At 42.2% G+C, this 18,190-nt stretch overlaps 1 protein-coding gene across 4 annotated transcripts in view; it reads left to right on the forward strand.

Annotated features, from left to right (window-relative positions):
• The window catches only part of vipr2 (vasoactive intestinal peptide receptor 2), a 67,449-nt gene extending 60,258 nt beyond the window's left edge, over positions 1-7,191 (forward strand). For 3 of the 4 annotated variants that reach the window (XR_005708835.1, XR_005708836.1, XR_005708837.1), the window contains one exon: positions 6,765-7,191. The gene's annotated coding sequence lies outside the window, so the exon portion shown is untranslated. Of the gene's footprint in view, positions 1-1,675; positions 1,873-6,764 lie in introns of those variants that run through there. The other variant, XR_005708834.1, reaches the window with a different exon arrangement.
• The last annotated feature ends 10,999 nt before the right edge of the window (positions 7,192-18,190 follow it).

Here is an 18,190-nt window from a genome sequence, read left to right on the forward strand (position 1 = left end):
CATCTGATACTTGAGGTACGTTAAAATCACTGCTAAGAATGATTCACAGATGCATTTTGACCCAAGTCAGCACATGTGGCCTGGGTGTTTGGGATTATGTTTAAAAACATTTGTAAATACAGGCTTGTTTTTGTACCGATCCAGGACCCAAAGTGTTCTGACATACTGCATCATTCTTGTTTTACATTAAATGAACTGCTGTTATTGAGAAGTGCTGTGCATGCTCCAAACCCTTTATCTGTGCTATGATGGTTTTGACAGTGTGCTCGGTGATCTGTCATAATGAAACAACGCAGGTGCTCAGACCGAAAATCTAATTTAGCCAAAAGGAAAACTTTAGACAGTTTGTCCACTGAGAACTTCTGTTGAGATTGGTGGCGCAACCATTTGTCACTTGATTTGCTGACAGGTTCAAAACAACCACCGGAGTTGTAATATCCAAACTTAATAGCTACCGTTTTACACAAATTGGGAATCTCTACCTCAGAGAGGAAATTATGCATTTCCCAAATTTGTAATGAGGTTTCAGTGGGAAGCCGGTGAGGGATCACATCCTGCTCCAGTGTGTACCAATAAACGCTGGTCATGTTTTTTGAGACCGCAAACCAAGTAAGATAGAACGAGTTCATCAGTTTAAAGTCCTAAAGTGGAGGTTTTTACACAGAGCTGTTTATTCGCATCCACCCAACTACCACTGCAGGATTTCCATCCACTCCCACCCGCGCGTCTAGAGATTTTGATCAGTCCCACCCACATCGCTGTTTTCTGTTGAAAATCCTCTCTGCCCCGTCCCACGGGGAAAATAAGACACATGTAAACCTCAAAGATTTTTTTAATCTGAAGAAATGCAAATACTTAACTGTTAAGTCAACCAACTGTTAAAGACTTGAATTGAAAACAAGCTCTGCCAAAAGGCGTTGAAGTGGATGACACATGCTGGATCACAAACCAGATTTTGGAGCATCACACTTTAGTAGTGATAGTGTTATAGTTTTCCAAAAGGGTCCCACCTCTAGCATTCACAGTATGTGAAAGGTGTGTTGAGCAGATTTGCATTTGGGAATGTCGTTGAATTTTAATAATATTTAAAGTTACATTTAAGCAGCCAACAACTTGACAATATATAAAGAAAAGTGAGTGGATAAGTTGTGAGAAACTGAAACTTTATTTCCTGCACCAGGGAGGTTCTGTTTTTTGTCCAGTTTGGTGAGCTGGATATCTCAAAAAACTGCTCAACAGATGTAAGTGAAATTTCACAGAAGTTCAGGCCTTGAGCAATGCAAGACCTTAATTAAATTTTGGTGCAGTTAGTGCCACCGTGTGGCCATTTTTAAAAAGCCTAACTTCTGATCACAACCAGAAATTTTATGCTGTGTCAATATTCTCAGCCGTGCTAAAGTGCAATATAATCATAGTACTTACATCACTGACTTTAAAAAGCAAATGAACTGAAACTAGCTGACTCTAATTTTTTTTTCCGCTGACCTCCATTGGTTTAACTTCTCACTTTTCTGCAGCGATGCAGAACTGTACTCCAGGGTGTGTCAGTACACCGTGACATCACTGCTGGGTGTGGTTACACGTTACACTCTGTGCACTTAAAACAGGTTTCATATTGTTGAATGAAAACGGCTTATTCAACAAACTTCTTAGACCATGCTTTCATTTTCTCCAGCAGCAGCACAGGCATCTTTTGAAGGCCACCAGTTAAAGCAGAAGTGCCAGGTGGATACAGGAACCTAAAAGAAAATAATAATTCTTCACTTATGAGCGTGAATAATGTTGTTTTTATTGATGCAGCAAGTGTTATGCAGCAGTTGCATGATATTCTCAGTGTTTTGCTTTTTTAATTGCTGTTGGTGTATGGCTGTCAACGTGTCACTTCCATGTAGAATCTAATGTAAATGATGTCAAGAGATGACAAGAAAAAAGTAAAATCTTGCTTGTACTACAGTTTTCTTTACATGTTGTATGTAATTGTTTCCACAAGATAAAAAATATCTGGTGACACTTTACTTAAGACATACACCATAGGTTTATTTTGAGCAATTACATTTTCACATTATTGGTTATTTATTCATTATCTGTAAAACAATAACTAAGACTAAAGCCACTTACCGTCCTGAATAAATGCCAAAATTTTATTTTTTTATTTGCTTTAATTTTGAAACTGTTGATCCAATTTAAAATGCCTTTTAATTAAAAAAAAAAATGACAACAATAAGGACAAACTATAATCTTCTAATACAGCAAAAACTGCACTCTAATATACACTACATTTGCAAGGAGCCAGATTCCACTGTGCCATAACACATTAAGAGACCACTGCAAATTTATCAGTTTCTCTGATTTTACTATTTATATGTATGTGTTTGAGTAAAATGAACATTTTTGTTTTATCCTATAAACTGCTGACATTTCTCCCAAATTCCAAATAAAAATATTGTCCTTTAGAGCATTTATTTGCAGAAAATGACAAATGGTCAAAATAACAAAAAAGTGCAGTGTTTTAAAACCTCAAATAATGCAGAAAACAGGTTCATATTCATTTTTAAAAAAACACAATACTAATGTTTTAACTAAGGAAGAGTTCAGAAATCAATATTTGGTGGAATAACCCTGATTTTCAATCACAGCTTGCATGCGTCTTGGCATGCTCGCCACCAGTCTTTCACATTGCTGTTGGGTGACTTTATGCCACTCCTGGCATAAAAAATTCAAGCAGCTCAGCTTTGTTTGATGGCTTTTGACCATCCCTCTTCCTCTTCATCACATTCCAGAGGTTTTCAATGGGTTTCAGGCCTGGAGATTGGTCTGGACATGACAGGGTCTCGATCTGGTGGTCCTTCATCCACACCTTGATTGACCTAGCCGTGTGGCATGGAGCATTGTCCTGCTGGAAAAACCAATCCTCAGAGTTGGGGAACATTGTCAGAGCAGAAGGAAGCAAATTTTCTTCCAGGATAACCTTGTTACGTGGCTTGATTCATGCGCAAAGATCTGCCTGATCCAGCCATGTTGAAGCACCCCCAGACACTGTGGCTTGTAGGCCTCTCCAGGTCTCCGTCTAACCATTAGATGGCCAGGTGTTGGGCAAAGCTGAAAATTGGATTCCTCAAAGATGATGACCTTACTCCAGTCCTCATGGTCTTTTGCAAACCTCAGCCTGGCTCTTCTTTGCTTCGCATTGACGAAGGGCTTTTTTTTTAGCTTTACACGACTTGAGCCCTGCCCTTAGGAGCCTGTTTCGGAACGTTCTTGCCGTGCACTTCACCCCAGCTGCCATTTGCCATTCATTTGTAGATCAATTGACGTCATCCTACTGTTGCTGAGTGACATTTGAATGAGTTGACGGTCATCCCGGTCAGTGGAGAGTCGTTTTCGCCCTCTGCCGGTCTGTAGCTCTGTTGTCCCCAATGTCTGCTGGTTGACCCTGTTCTTATGAACTGCCGTCCTAGAAATTTTAAGGATGGAAGCAACCTGACGCTCACTGTATCCCTCTGCCAGTAAAGTCAGAATTGAACCCTTCATTTCCTCACTCAAAACTTTTCTTTTGGCTGGTCAATAGCTATTTTTTGATTCCAATTACTATGGAGGTACTACTAGCACTGTTTGCCATCCAGCTGGTCCTATTGCAAGAGGATAGTGATGACCACAGCAGTGGTTTTTATACTTTTCCTTGTTAAATAAGATTTGGTACCAGATTTGGTATCAGTACCTCATTAAGTAGAATGAGGTGTGCTTGCAGTGGTGTCTTAATTTTTTCCAGAGCTGTATTACTAGAGGTCTGGACCAAATAAACATCTAGTTAAATTCAAAGTTGTTGTCCAGAATTTGTTTGATATAATCAGGGGGAGCAAAATAAAAAAAATGTTTTTGCTAAATTCTGTCAATTTGGGCAACGGGTCCTGGAATCTCCTGGTTTTATAGATATACCTGAATCTCATCTGCATTACAGCAAACTTTTTTTATTAGTTTCAGAGTTTATGTTTGAATGCATGTAGTTGGAGATTAAGAGAGGATCGAACCTCGTGGTATTCCACATTTAAGATAAGCTGTGAAAGAACTTACTTTGTACAACAACAAAGGTTCAGACAATGAGATTTATATATATCCTAAAGTTTTGAAGTGGGACACGACAGCAGCATTTACGACCACCAAGTGTGACTGACTGGGAAACCTGTCAATTAAGCAAACAGTCCCCTAAAAACAGTTCTTTTATTATTTGTTTACTTTGACAGATTAAGAAGCGCTTGCAATCATTTTCATTATCACTTAATCTGCTTAATATTTCCTAATTGTTTGATCAGTCAAATTTTAGAAAATTGTGAAAAAGGCTAATTTTTTCCTGATTCCAAGCTGGTGTCTTCAGATTGCTTACTTTGTCAGTCCAGCTGTCCAAAACCCAAAGATATTCAATTTACTGTCACAAAAGACAGAAGGAAACCAACAGATATTAATATTTAAAAAGTTGAAACCAGGGAATGTTTTCACAGTTTTGCTTAAATAGAGATTTAAACGATTAATCGTCTTTCAAAATTGTTGCGGATTAATTTCCTGTCAATCAATTAATGAATTAGTTTCAGCTCTAAATTCCATTTTTGCCTGGCTGCACTTTAAAGACGGTGACAAACTTGTCAACTTTACAAAAACAAATACATTCATTTATAAGGACCATAGAAAAATAATACCAGTTAAAGTAACTGTTAAGAGGCTCTCACAGCTGCCATGCAAGGATATAACGTTATAACCCAGTACAGCAGTATGCCTTAAGGAAAGTGTTACCAAATATCTTACCAACAGGATGTCACTGTGTTACTCAATGTATCATTACACGTCTATGTGATTATAAGTGGTTGAGAGTATACAAAACACTGAAGACCATATACAACACACACAGTGTTGGCTTGTCGAGTGATTTCATATTTATGTCGACTGACATGACGCTGAGTATCATGTCTTTATTGAACACGTATTTGTATTGAGACACCATGAATGTCATGCTAAAGATTATTGATAAAGGCTATCTTTGTAAGCATTGTGTTGTGTGAATGTAACTCTTTGGAACTTTGCATTTATTTTTATACTGTTTGTGCTTGTAGAGGCCGATCCTGCTGCATGAGAGGCAACGGGATTTCTAAGTTATAAAGTCCCACACAATTCAAAGTTAAAATTAGCTGACAGTTGGAGATAACTTCCCCTAGTCGAGCTAATGCCATGTTGACATCATGTGGGGTGGAAGACAGCGATGAGGATGTCCCATGTTTATGGCTTTGTGTCATCTGACAACTCAAGACGGCAACTGCCAGCCTTAAGTTGTTTTTGCTTTTCACTCATTTTGGTGATTCCAGTGCTTTCATAGACTTACTCTCTTACTTTCACCTGTTCTGTTGTTTTGAACCCAAAAGTACCAAACTATAATCCCTCAGGTCCACTGAATGCAGCTACATGCGATCAGTATCTCAATAACCTATCACATTGGCTAGACCACATCTGGAGATAGTCTTGTCTCCCATTGTGATTGGATCTCAAGCAGGTGTAAATTTGATCCGTACCGTGTGACCACTTTCTTAAAAAAAAAGACTCGCTCAGCAAGTTGAAAGGTCACCCGACTCCGACATTTTCTGGACTTTGTGGACTTAGGCAAGTCCATGTATGTGGCTGGACCGCTCTTTATCTGTTTCCTATTCTCCTACTCTCTGTGCTTACATATACAGTATTTTAATTCAGCTGAATTCCCGGTAAAGCTGTTCTCATTTACATGTTTTTCTGTTTCTGTTGTCAGACAATGAAAAGTATGAAATAGTGACTGTTACCAGGCCCATTAAGACGACATGTTAACCAGCAGTCATGCGGTCAGTTAAATGAGACGCATAGATAAGGTGTGCCTTTGGAGGGAAAGGCCGACCTCACACTTGTGGAGAAATGCTAGCGACTCTCTTCTACGAAAGGTAGCTCAGGTTTGTCAAAAAGTTGCTAGATTTTTAACTAGCTTCCCTTTGGTGAAGAAAAGTGTCTAAAGGGCCTGAAAAGTCCCTACATCTAGTTACAAAGGCGCTAAATTGGCAACACTGCCTGTAAACGACCCCCTGGTGACAAAATAGGAATTGTTTATGCCAATTCCTTTTGGAAGAGGAACAGCCAATGGGGAAGCCATGGGGCTGGCCATGGGGCTGGCCGACCAATGGTGTAACGTCAGCACTCAGTCACGCAGCAATCGGCTGACCAATGGTTTAACTTTATTTCGCGCTCCGCCAGTCAGTCACGGACTTTCACGTTTATAGGGCTGGCCCCGCTGTTGTGGTCTAGTCAAAAAGGAATAACGCCTGTACATTGCATTGCTTTTCTTGACCCACGACTGCACCATGTCTGTTAACAAGCCCTGCCAGCTTCACTTAACTAATTTGCATACTGAGATCACATTGTGGGCAGATGTGAGTTAACAAAAATGCTTATTAATACCAGGTGTAAATGCAAAGACCCATGGATTAGACGTTATCATCCAGATAATAAATCCAGATACTGATCACATGTTAATACCAGGTGTAAATGGGGCCTTACTTTCTGCCTTGCTACATTCTGGGCACGTACTTTATGCGTTTGCATTGAACGTTGGCATTGGACTTAAATTGTGAGGAGCAGAATAATCCAATGTGGTCGTAGTTCCTAGAGATGCTGGGCTCATATTAAACTATATCCATGAAATATGTATTTGAATGTGTTGAGTGACGGACTTTGGCTAATTTGTTTGTTTTCTTTTTCAGGCACTTTTACAGTTTCCCCATGTCATTACACGTTGTATGTTGAAGTGAACTGTATGTAAGTCAGAAAATGGTAATTATAGTGACTCCCACATGACGTGAACACAGCAGAGAGCCCCCCCACACCCACAGTCCACCATCAAAGGTGTTTGCACTTACTTTGCCTGATTGGATCTCTGCCCAGGGCTGCGAGGTGTGTTTTGACTTTCCTCCCTGATTCTCCGGTTGCACCCAAGTAGATACGTAGGTCTAATCAGACATAACTGAAAAGACTTGTGTGGGTGAGTAGGTTGTTTAGCCTCATGTAATCTTTGTAAAAATTGTCGCGTAGTGTGCTGTCAAAGCTTCTCTACCATTTTGCATCCTGCTCTTGAGTGATTTTCTGCACATGATGGCATAATTATTAATAAAGATGGATTTCTGAATGAGAGAGGCGGGATTTATTATTCTCCTTCCATTTAAATGAGCAGAGCGGGTCAGTGGCCCCATCTCCTTTAAAAAGAGCTGTCTAATGCCCTCCAGTCCTTTTTAACTTCTCTCTAATTATCTGCTTTCACTCATCTGATAAGAGCATGAGCAATGGTCTGCAATCTGTCCGACTCTTCAGTCAGCTCACATACTGCACATTCTTTCCCACACACACACACACACACACACACACACACACACACACACACACACACACACACACACACACACACATAGCAGAGGCAAAAGACTAGGTTTATTTTAACGAAAAACATCAGAAATGCATAATGAATTTCGGTTCATTCCAGTTTCATGGCAACACAAGCATCTCTGTGAATGTACACTTGTTTTTTTTATGCTAGAGACATTATGCAAAATCTGTTTATAGCTTAAGATCATTGTATGTCTTTTTGGTGTTTTAATTACTTAGGAAAGTAGTTTAGCAACAAAAAAGGGCTCCATGACTTTAATGAGAAAATTAAAATCTTCAGCTGTTTTAAGTCCTTAAAATTCAACTACAAAAATGCCACACACGTAGCAGAACTGTTTTTTAAGGATTTGATTAGCTGATTTTATATTTCAGTCGACTTGAATGAAGCTGGTAGCAAATGCACATAAGTAAACCTACAAATTTAAAATTTATCATGGCTAGCAGTCAGGATAAACTGCTAAAATGTATTAACTTGGTGAAATTTTGATAAACCAATCGTTTATGTTCTGTGCGCCTTGCTGTTCCTCTAACCCAGTCACCAAACAAATTGTTGGTGATCGGACTACTTTCCAGAACCATAAAGATGAAGTGTGTCTCTTGAACAGATGGATCCAATCAGATCTGAATCCGTCTCGGGGGCTGTGTTCACACAGATGCAGCAGGAGCGCCAAGACCGAGGGCTCAAACATCGATCGTCGATTAAAATGTCCGAAAGGTGTCCCGTGTAGACGGCGGAAGAGTTAGACCCTTTTCAGACCTGGTGTTAACATGCGTGTCAGGTGATCCGATCACAAGTGGACAGCACTACAGGTGTGAATGCACCCAGGACGCATTGAGGACGCATTGAGAACCGATCGCTCAGACACAGTCTGAGGTTTTTCTAGGCCGCATAGGGCCACATTCTTTTAGCAGCGTGAATGCAAATGTGTCATGGCCCACGCTGAAAGACTGGGACCTCCTGCTCAACTGACATCGTCTGCGTAAGCATATGTACGTACTCATTCACAAACAAGCGCAAGACGTACAATTGCGTACGCTGGCAAGGTTCACGATGTCTGAAAATTTCAAAAAGCCCATAGAGATATGTTACAAGTTTGTCAAACGTCTTGAGTGATTGGGTTTGTCTGGAACACACCAAGGAATAGACCCAGTCTGTATTGTTGTTCTTCTTTTAATTTCCGACAGACTAGGCACAGAAAGAGGACTGCTGCCTCCCGGCAGTTAAAAAAAAACGACGCATTTGGTCTTTGCAAACGGATGTGATGTACGTGTTTACTTGGACACAGCGCGGGGAGGTGAAATCCAGTCGCGAGTGGTCACTCATGTGAGACGCATGTGGAAACGCATTCTAACTCCAGGTTTGAACCGACGTACTCAGAGCTGTCCACTTGTGATCGGATCACGCAAGACGCACGTTAATGCCAGGTCCGAAACGCGGCCTAAGAGGAACATCGGAGCAACAACCCGACGGTGCTTTTAGGGGGGTGGGAGTGTCAGCGGTCATGGCGGACGGATGGGGTGGTGTCGGGGTGTAAAAAGCTTTTTTGAATTTGTGAAGGCGGGTGTGTTCAAGCTAAACCGGGGTGTTAAGTTGCTCTTTAAAACAGGGCTATTTTCAGTGTGACCTCCCTCTTGGTTGCACTCGGGTTTTTTCATATCAGATTGCCGTCTGATCTGCCCAAGACAAATGAAGTGGCTAAACGGGGCAGCACATATTCTGCCTCAGAGACCTTACTCAGATCTCCCTGCAGAAATTCAGCTGCCCGAAGGACTATTTGATGACCATAAATAGTTGTTTATGCCTGATGCCATTCACAGTAACAAATTAGTAATATATCATCTGTGCATGAAAGCCGTAATATTTAATGATCCAATCACTCAGTCTGGGGGCCCCCGGGGGGGGAAACGTGGCTCACGGTTTATGTTTCTGAACTGTCAGAAGAAACAGGGTAGTTAGTTAACATGGGCATCATGTCCACAGACAGCTCACGTGTCAAGAAAAGAGCTCAAACCTTAACAAAAAAATCCAAAGAAAAAGATGTCACAGTCAAACCGTTTGACTGACAAACACAGCATCAGAGATGGAAGACACAAAGATGTTGAGGTTGAGATACTGAGGTTTATAGTTTCTGAATTTTTTCACATTTTATCTCTTCTACTTCTTCTTGCCCCTTTCTCACGTCCCTTCCACATGTCGGCTCGCTCCTCAGGGCTGCTTGGCCTCGAGGTGGCGATCTGGATGTTCAGTCATCTCTGAGAAAGACGAGCTGACTTGATCGGAGCCGACAGAGCGACTTGAAACAAAGACACAACTAATTGGGAGGCAGAGGGCGGGCTGGGCGAGGGGTCCGTGTTAGGGTGATGACTGAGCACTTGGCTTCACGTCGCTGGTTGCTGTGCGTGGAAACCACAGTCCTCCAGGGAGGGAAGCGGATTCTTTACTGCGTTTCCTTTAACAGCCAGCACCACGAGTAGACGATAAAATCCAGAACCCCTTCAAATCTTTGAGGCATTTCGCTGAAAACTGACACATAATCTCAGCTCTGGTGTTGTACAGTTTGACAGAGTATTTCCCCTCATCTCAACAATCGTTGCTCTAAACACGGTCCTGTATGTGCTTGTATTTGAATAGAAGAAACAGCACACAATCGTTCCGCAACTGATTTCCAGACACGTAAAATGAAACTTTAAAATTTCAAAGATTTCAGATTTTAAATAAAAATATATATTTCCCATTATGATATCTCAGCCTCATTTTTCTCAATTAAAGCATATTCTAATAGATTGTAATTAATCAGAACTACTGCTTCTATCAAACTAATTGCATTAAAGTTATTTTTCCCATAAATACATTGTTGAAAATAAATTCTTTACATGAAAAAATTCGATAGTGTAATAAAACAGCTCCTGGTGAATGCTGACATTTTGGACAACTGTGGTTCAACTACACACAGAAAAAAGAATGGCTTTATTGGCATGACCATATGCAGATAATGTATTGCCAGAGCATTGTATGAATACTGACATTGATTTACGAGACATTGAAAACATTTGTTAAAGATGGAAAAAACAAATAGAACTGGATGTATGTTTTTAAAAAAAAAACAGTTCAAAATGCTGAACATTGTGTTTGAAAACTAACATTTAACATCTGCAAACCAGTGTAAGCATAAGACATAAGTCGACATAGATGTAGAAAATAAAGCTGTTAATTGATCCTGGCAGGCTACTTCAGTACCGTCTGTCTGTCTGTCTGATGGAGGTCCCTGCAGCCATCGACAAGATGCCAAAAACACCGTGTAGACACTTTCATTATTTACTTATTCTATGTTCAACCTAAAATTTGGTCTCAGGAAATTGAGTCTGGGGAAAAATCCGCCTACGAATTCATGTCACAGAGATTTACAGGAGAGCCTCAGAAGATGAGTCGGCTGAGAGTGCAGATGGGTTTTCCCTCCCTTGTTCATCTCGCCACATGGTTCCGTGGTGTGAGGGCAGGCCTTCTACGGACAGAAGACGAACAGACGTTTAGCCCTCAATCATATGGAGCATCTTGTTTTGTCTAGAAGCCCTTTATTTATATATGTATATATATACTTTTATAAAATATGTTTAAGTAGCCCCCATGTTTGGGAATATATTCCCAAACATGGGGGCCACTTAAGCATATTTTATAAAAGTCATTACATTTAATATTTGGCCACAGAAACGTTGTAGTCACTGACTGTCTGAAACCTTGGGCACAGTGACATCTGCAGACCTCTTACCTTGGTGTTGCTCTGCCAGGGCAGTATCGCAGCCATCTTCAAGTTCTGCTTGTTGCAGAAGATCTCTGCCTTTATGTCTCGTCTTGTGTGAAACCCGTGATCAGCCGCAGTAATTAACGTCAGGTGACCGACTCTTCCTGTTTAGCCGTTAAAAAGACGCCTTGGTGTTTATCTTGTTCAGTGAACATGCCACACGGATTCTCCGTGGCCACATTTCAAACGCCATGTTTTCTTGGTTATCACTTGTTGAGCTGGTGTAGAGTCCGACCCCCTCGGCCCTCTGGTTGCTCCATCTGTGAGCGACAAGCATCTGTTCACCAGCGTCCTTCATGCCGGGAGAACCGTGTCCGCGGATTCACTAAACCTAACTTTGTGAAGAGAGTGGGGAGTCACGTCGGGAGCTCGATTCACAGACACGAACCTGTCTAACTGTGCTTTCCACCAGCAGCTTTTCCACATCACAGGCCTTTATTGACAATGAACAACTTTACATCCGCAAACTATGGCCCCAGTTTTTGTAATCTGCAGAGTTTCACATCTGGGTAAAATCTAGATACACTAATACACTTTCTTTTGCACTTAGCCTCAGGTTTGTCTCCGTTAGCCACATCACAAATCTGATTACAATAGATCATGGTTTTCCCAGGCTACATTCATATCAGGGTCAGCTCTGCTTCAGTCGAGAGGGTGGTGTTAATGCACTGAAGTTGTTCGGTAACTGCCAGAGATGCCAGAAGAAGGATTACTTGTGCCCTTCGGCGCTTTAGTTAAACCAGTAACAGTTTACCGAACTAACGGACCTCGAGGCCAGTTTAAGAACCACTGGTTTACGAAATCTCTGGATCCCCCCTCTGAAGAGAGCGAGGACTCTTACGTTTTCCCATATGAGCCAATCATGTTGAGAAAAAAGTCGTACCACCTATGGCCGTGTCCATAAAATCCTGAAACTTCGGTTCCCCATAACAACAACGACACATTGGGACATAACTCTCACTGGTGACACGGAGCTAACCTCTAAGTAGAATCACTACAATCTCAACTTTCCATACGAAAAGACACACTTTACGCCACGGCGTTCTCCGTTCCTGTCCCCCTCTGTTTTCTGCCAGCTCGCTACCAGACGTAGCGTGCTCACCTCAGCAAAACACTCGTCACTATGCCGTTCGCACGTTTTGGCACGTCAAAAAAGACGTAAATGGCAATTTAGGGGTTTTTTCTCAACACAGGGCAACTGGGTTTTGTAATTTTTCAGTTCTCGAAGACGTGCCGACACCAGTACCCGCTGTAACACCTACACGAGCTGCTCACCCGAGCTGCCGACTGGAGACTGTCTGGAGAGGTCCGGGGTCTCCGAGACAGGAGGAGTATGTGTTTACGTATCAGAGAGAAAAAGAGGGTGAAAGACCAACAGTGACAGTGGAGAAACACCTCGTCCTCCGTGGGTGAGGTCGGCGCATCTGCTTTGTTTTGGCAGCTGCTCTGACACTTTTGGGTCACTCTGCTCTGACATTTCATGTGTGTGTACACGTCCGTAGCTTCAGTCAACGGACGGATTAAAGCCCCTGCGGGAAGACGGGCAGAAATCAGCGCTGCAGCTTCTTAGATGAGCATTGTAAGCAGCTAAACTCGTGGGAAATAAAAGCCCCTTGTAAAGCTGTCGGCCCGTCGGACTTTACAGTCGCGTACGAATATCTGGTGTAGATATAATTTACTTTAACTGCTCATTGAGGCTTGCTCTGGGATTTAGGGGTTTAGATTGATCCATTATCCGTGGAGGAAAAGGACATGCGGTGTTATGAAGCGGCACTTTAAGAACATCTTTCATGATTTGATGCCTTTCTTTCTGAGAGAAGATATTGCTGTAATTTATGATAAGCCAGGCACGGCTGGATTGTTAGAACCAAATTAAAATTCTCATTTTCATATTTATGTCTCCTTGTATAAAATTATGTCTAATAAAAAAAAAAAGGGGAATATCTGCACACAGGACATAGTGTGGCTCCCAGTGCTTTATGGGAGTAAAAAAGGCAAGATAGTGTCCGGATTTATCTGAATTTACTGAAATAAAGTACATATAAACACGAGGGGGAAAGTACACCATCAACAAATTCATGTAAATACACACATAAATACATCTTAATGGTGGCAAAATCATTGCTAATTTAGTTCATTAGTTAATGATGCTTCTGTACCAGATAATCACAGAATGATGAAGACGTGAATGAGGTTGTGTTTGCTTAGACACAAAAAGACAGGAAAAATGCATCACCTTTGTCACGAGTGCGACATTTGGTGTCTTCCAATGTTAAACAGATTCAGTCTTTAAAATATACTCAACTTCTGTGGTTTATTGGTTTGCAGAAAAAAAACATATATCCCCTGTAGTTTTGACTCATCGTAAAGTTTCAGATATCTACAATCGAGCTTTGACTTGTAATATCTTCGTTTGTGATCTGCAAAAAGATCATTAAGATATCTTAAAATGTACTGAATTAAAGACATCTTAATTTAGATGATGGCTGGTCCAAACTACACTGAAGGTATCTTGAATTTGAGCGCACTGTGGAAACCTTTGATGTAGATGTTAAACATACGCCCCAGTTCATTCTGAAAACCAGTAAATTAATTGTCAGAATGAATTGTGTCCTCTGCATCTCTCTCTCTCTCTCTCTCTCTATATATATATATATATATATATATATATAAGGCTTACTTTAATATTTTTTTTAATAGTCTTCTGTTTAAAAAGTCAACACACTACACTAAAACTACACACAACACATTTCAATAATTTCAAGTAGCCCATATCATAATCTAACACTTAAATGACGCACACTGTTCTGAAAGTTATAAAACCTCCCGTGCTCACACTTTACACTGCGCACACACACTCAGAGGCAGCGCACTGATAGAGGACAGGATGGACAGGATGTGACGGTTGTCGGCGTCCGCCACGACGCGTCGTTCCCCCGGCGTAGGCGGGCGGAGGCCGCGGATCCCGCGTGTCTCCGACTCCTCGACACCCCGCCAGGTCTCTGTCGCTCCCCTGCGGGCGCAGATACCTCGGCGGTTCATTATCAAACCACTTCCCGCTACCCGCACACTGGCTATGCTTGGCTAAGGGTGGAAAAGTTAGCGTATCGGTAGAAAATCATGCGAGTGGATCACGACGTACATGAAGCATGTGACTTAAACGAAGAGACGGAAACGTCAGATCTGTTGCGACGCTAACTTTCCTCACATTTAATACGCGAGACAAACGTAAAAGCCGTATTTCCATCAGGCGATTTTTATCATCTGGTTTTGCCCTCGTCTGCTGTGGTTTGACCTGGTTTGACCTGGTCCAACTGGAAAATGGACGCCGCCGGTTGTTCGTTTCGACCAAGCAACTCCTTACATCCGCGTCACGTTACCGGATGGAAATACGCAGTCATTCGTGCTCTAAATTGTGTTTAATGCTCCTTATCAGGAGCGTGATACGGGTGAGCATTGCCTTTGCCATTGAAAGCATGCTGCCATGCTGACGTTTCCATGTACACAAGCGCAGCCTCTCGCAGCACAGGCAGGGTTGCAGGCTCTCTTTCTATAGTGTCCTGTTACTATGCTCTGCATTGTTCTCTCGCTTATTCTTTTATTAGCCCCGACTTCTGGAGTCGTAAGTAGTTGTGAATATCAGCAGCAGGCTATGCATGAATCAGAGCTTGATTTCCCCCCCCCATGGATCAAAAGCTTAAAATTTCAGTTCAGTCCGTTTTGAGAGAACACTTACTGAAATTTTCTGGTTCCGCCGTAATGCAGAGAAGGGGAATTGAACATTGGTATATACCTACCAAACAAAGCAGCCTGAAAGAAGCCATTGTGTGTGTGCTGTCACACACAAAAGCCCCTGTAGTTATTCTGAATAATACAAAGACCTCATTGTGGACAGTTTTTATAGCAATTATTTCTTCAATCGAACGATGTTTCAATGAAAACGTCACAGTAGGATCTGTGGATTTGGCTTTTTTTTTTTCTCTTTTTTTTATGACTGTTGTGTCTATTGTAGCCTGGATGTCATCTTTATTTCGGAGAGTCTAACAGAATATACACATTTTTATACAGCACCCAAACAAACCAACAAGGGCCCAAGCCTCAGTTGGCTGTCGGCACGGATCTAATGGCAGACGTTCCTCCGTATTTAAAGGTGCGCTGTGCAGCATTTTTATGTTAAACGAAGGGTGTTGTGACGCGACGTGTGTAAATCGTCACCCGACTCTGCATTTCCCCTCCGGTCCACAGGGTGTCTCAGCATCTCTCAGCTCACTGTTGTGGGCTTTACGGCCCACAGATGTACTGTTCCTGTTCAGAGTAGTAGTGTGACTTCAGACACGTTTTGTTTTGCTGACGTAGATGTTGATAAAGCATTACCGGTGATATTTCCCACTCAAGTTATAAGTCAACCACAGGCCTTTGATTTTCTGTTGTGTTCATTTTGTCATTGCCAAATAACTCTTTAAAAGTGTATATATATATATATATATATATATAATACACATAAGCATAAAGAGTGGCTGGGGCTTTATTTTATGGGTTCCATATTCTGTAGCAAATTTTCCTGATGATTTCCCAGAAAATAGCCGGTCTTTCCAAGCAAGACCTGAGCAATTCGGTACCAACTGTAAGGGAAAAGGAGAAAGTGTTTGTTGCTACAGTTATTAAGCAGCTGCTTGTCGCACTCAAGTTTTTAAGAAAAAAAAAAAAAACGGAATGATTTAAGTGAAAAATAATTCACAGACTGACAAAACTTCGTTTTCCGCTGCATTTGGAAATTCCTCCGTTTTTTTTTTTTTTCAAACTGATGATGATCAACAAACAAAACACACTCCTTGCTACAAAATGTCACCGACTCCGCCGTAACACGTACAAACACACTTCTAGCTCATTTCCACAGACTGGACCTGTAAAGAGAATCAGTTTGGCTGACCAAGAAGGAATTTTTTGTCTTTTCCTTCAAGGAAACTGATGGGCACTGACATCTGTTTATGAACCACTTTTCATTTACATAACCTGCCAGGTTTTTTTTTTTTTTTTAGGAAATCAGCTGGAAAGGAAAAGACCTGGAGAGTTTATTCAAGAACCTGATTTCTGTCATAAAACCGCCCTAGCTGATGTCTTTGGAAGTCTGAGGACACACTGCTCGAGCAGAAGTCATCTTTTCATTACCGCCGGAGCACTCGGAGCATTTCTCCTTGTTTATTGTCTCTGATGTGTCCTCTGCCTGTCACTTGAACGGGGCGGCTCGGAGGGGACGTGGTGGTGGTGGCGGTGTATGTCTATGTGTGAGTTTTTGTGTATAAACGGAGGGCGAGCGGTTGATAAAACTGACAGCCCGGCGTGGGCAGTTGGTCGCCGGCGGAGGCTCGACGTCGCCGGGGTTCAGGGCCCACCGACGGGCGTGTGCCGGGATGTGTGTCTGAGACCTCGGCCGAACCGGCAAACGAGCTGCCGTCAATCATCCGGGCCCGCGCTCTACCCCCTCGCCTTGGAGGAAGTTTAAACAAATTGATTCAAATGAAATGTCAACTTTATTTCCTGCGCTTCGGAGCTTCTGTTGACCTAAACCTTGTCCACAAATGGACACGCCGCGTCCTCTTCTTCAAGGGTTCCAGCCTTTTGAAACCTGACCAGAATTTCAAATGATCGAGGCGAAAGGGTCCAGCTGCACTGAAAGTTGAATGTAGAGCTACGGTTTTGGATCACGGTGTTTTTCAAAGCCTGGAAAATAAATTAATTTCTACACGTGAGATGAGAATGATAACAGTTACAGAGCCGCTTCCGGGACTTATTATATTATTCTATCTCTATTCATTGTTGCTCTGAAATAGTGTCAAAGGCTTACGGACAGAAAAAATAATCGTCTGTATAGATACAGAACCTGGTAAATCTAGATCATTTCATATTCTTTTTAAACGCTAGGGTCTCTAATTCAACACAACTTTTTAGACAGACAACGACTGGTAGGGGGCCTGGACCAGATATAACACCAGTGGCTGACTGCTGAAGTCAGTGGTATTTTCACTTCATTCCAATCAGCCTGTTGAACCAGAAGGAGTCGCTGAAATATGGAGACGTGCCACAGTTGTCGTAATAAGAAAAGCCCTCAAGTTCTGAATGACCTTAGAACAGTCGTTCTCAACTCCTTGACGATGAAAAGCCGAGACACCGGTTAAACAAGAGACAACGGGGCAAAAGGAAGGCCGCGCAGACCCCCTTTAGTTCGCCGATGGAGCAGGTAAAGGTGTCCAAGAGGCAGCTTGTACACTTACACTCGGTACTCGGTCTCCTACACTTGATACTTCAGCGCATGGAGGAACCGAAAACCCCGTCATTTCACTGGCTCTCAGCTTTCAGCACTATCCAGCCACATCTACTTGCTGGGAGAGTAGATATGGAAAACCGCGTGTTTTAATTTGAGCAACGTGACGGTCTCCTCATCGCGCCACACAGATCCGGTGTTTCCGTCTGCCGCCGTTTTCCGTCTCTTCGCTTCAACCTGGTTAAGCGTTTAGGCCACGTGCTTCACGTTCGTCCGGATTTTATCCGCTAAGTGTGTTTCCATGGCACCTTTTTTTTTTTTGCATTAGTAGTTTTAGGGGGAGTCGTGTGCTGTAACTACACTGTGTCTTGAAAACAGCTGTTTCAGGCCCCATCCCCATTCGTATCCACACCCATTCGCCCAGTGCTTCTGTTTAGTGTCCTCTCTGTTGTTTTGGCGACTCCACGGTGATGACCACAAGCCAAGATTTCACTCCGCCCGGCCGTTTTCCGCCAAAGAAATAAGAACAGCGCGTTAGTCTCTATAAAATCACAAACCGATGATCTTCGTTTCCCTTTGAGTAGGGGTTAAACAAACACCATACAACATGTTAATCAGTGAGGTTTGGAGGTGCTGGTAAGTATATTTTTATCTTTTATCCCCAGCTGAGCTAGTCGGCTCCTGTCTC

The sequence above is a fragment of the Xiphias gladius genome, chromosome 14 (assembly GCF_016859285.1).
Source record: "Xiphias gladius isolate SHS-SW01 ecotype Sanya breed wild chromosome 14, ASM1685928v1, whole genome shotgun sequence".
In the NCBI taxonomy this organism is placed as follows: Eukaryota; Metazoa; Chordata; class Actinopteri; order Istiophoriformes; family Xiphiidae; genus Xiphias; species Xiphias gladius.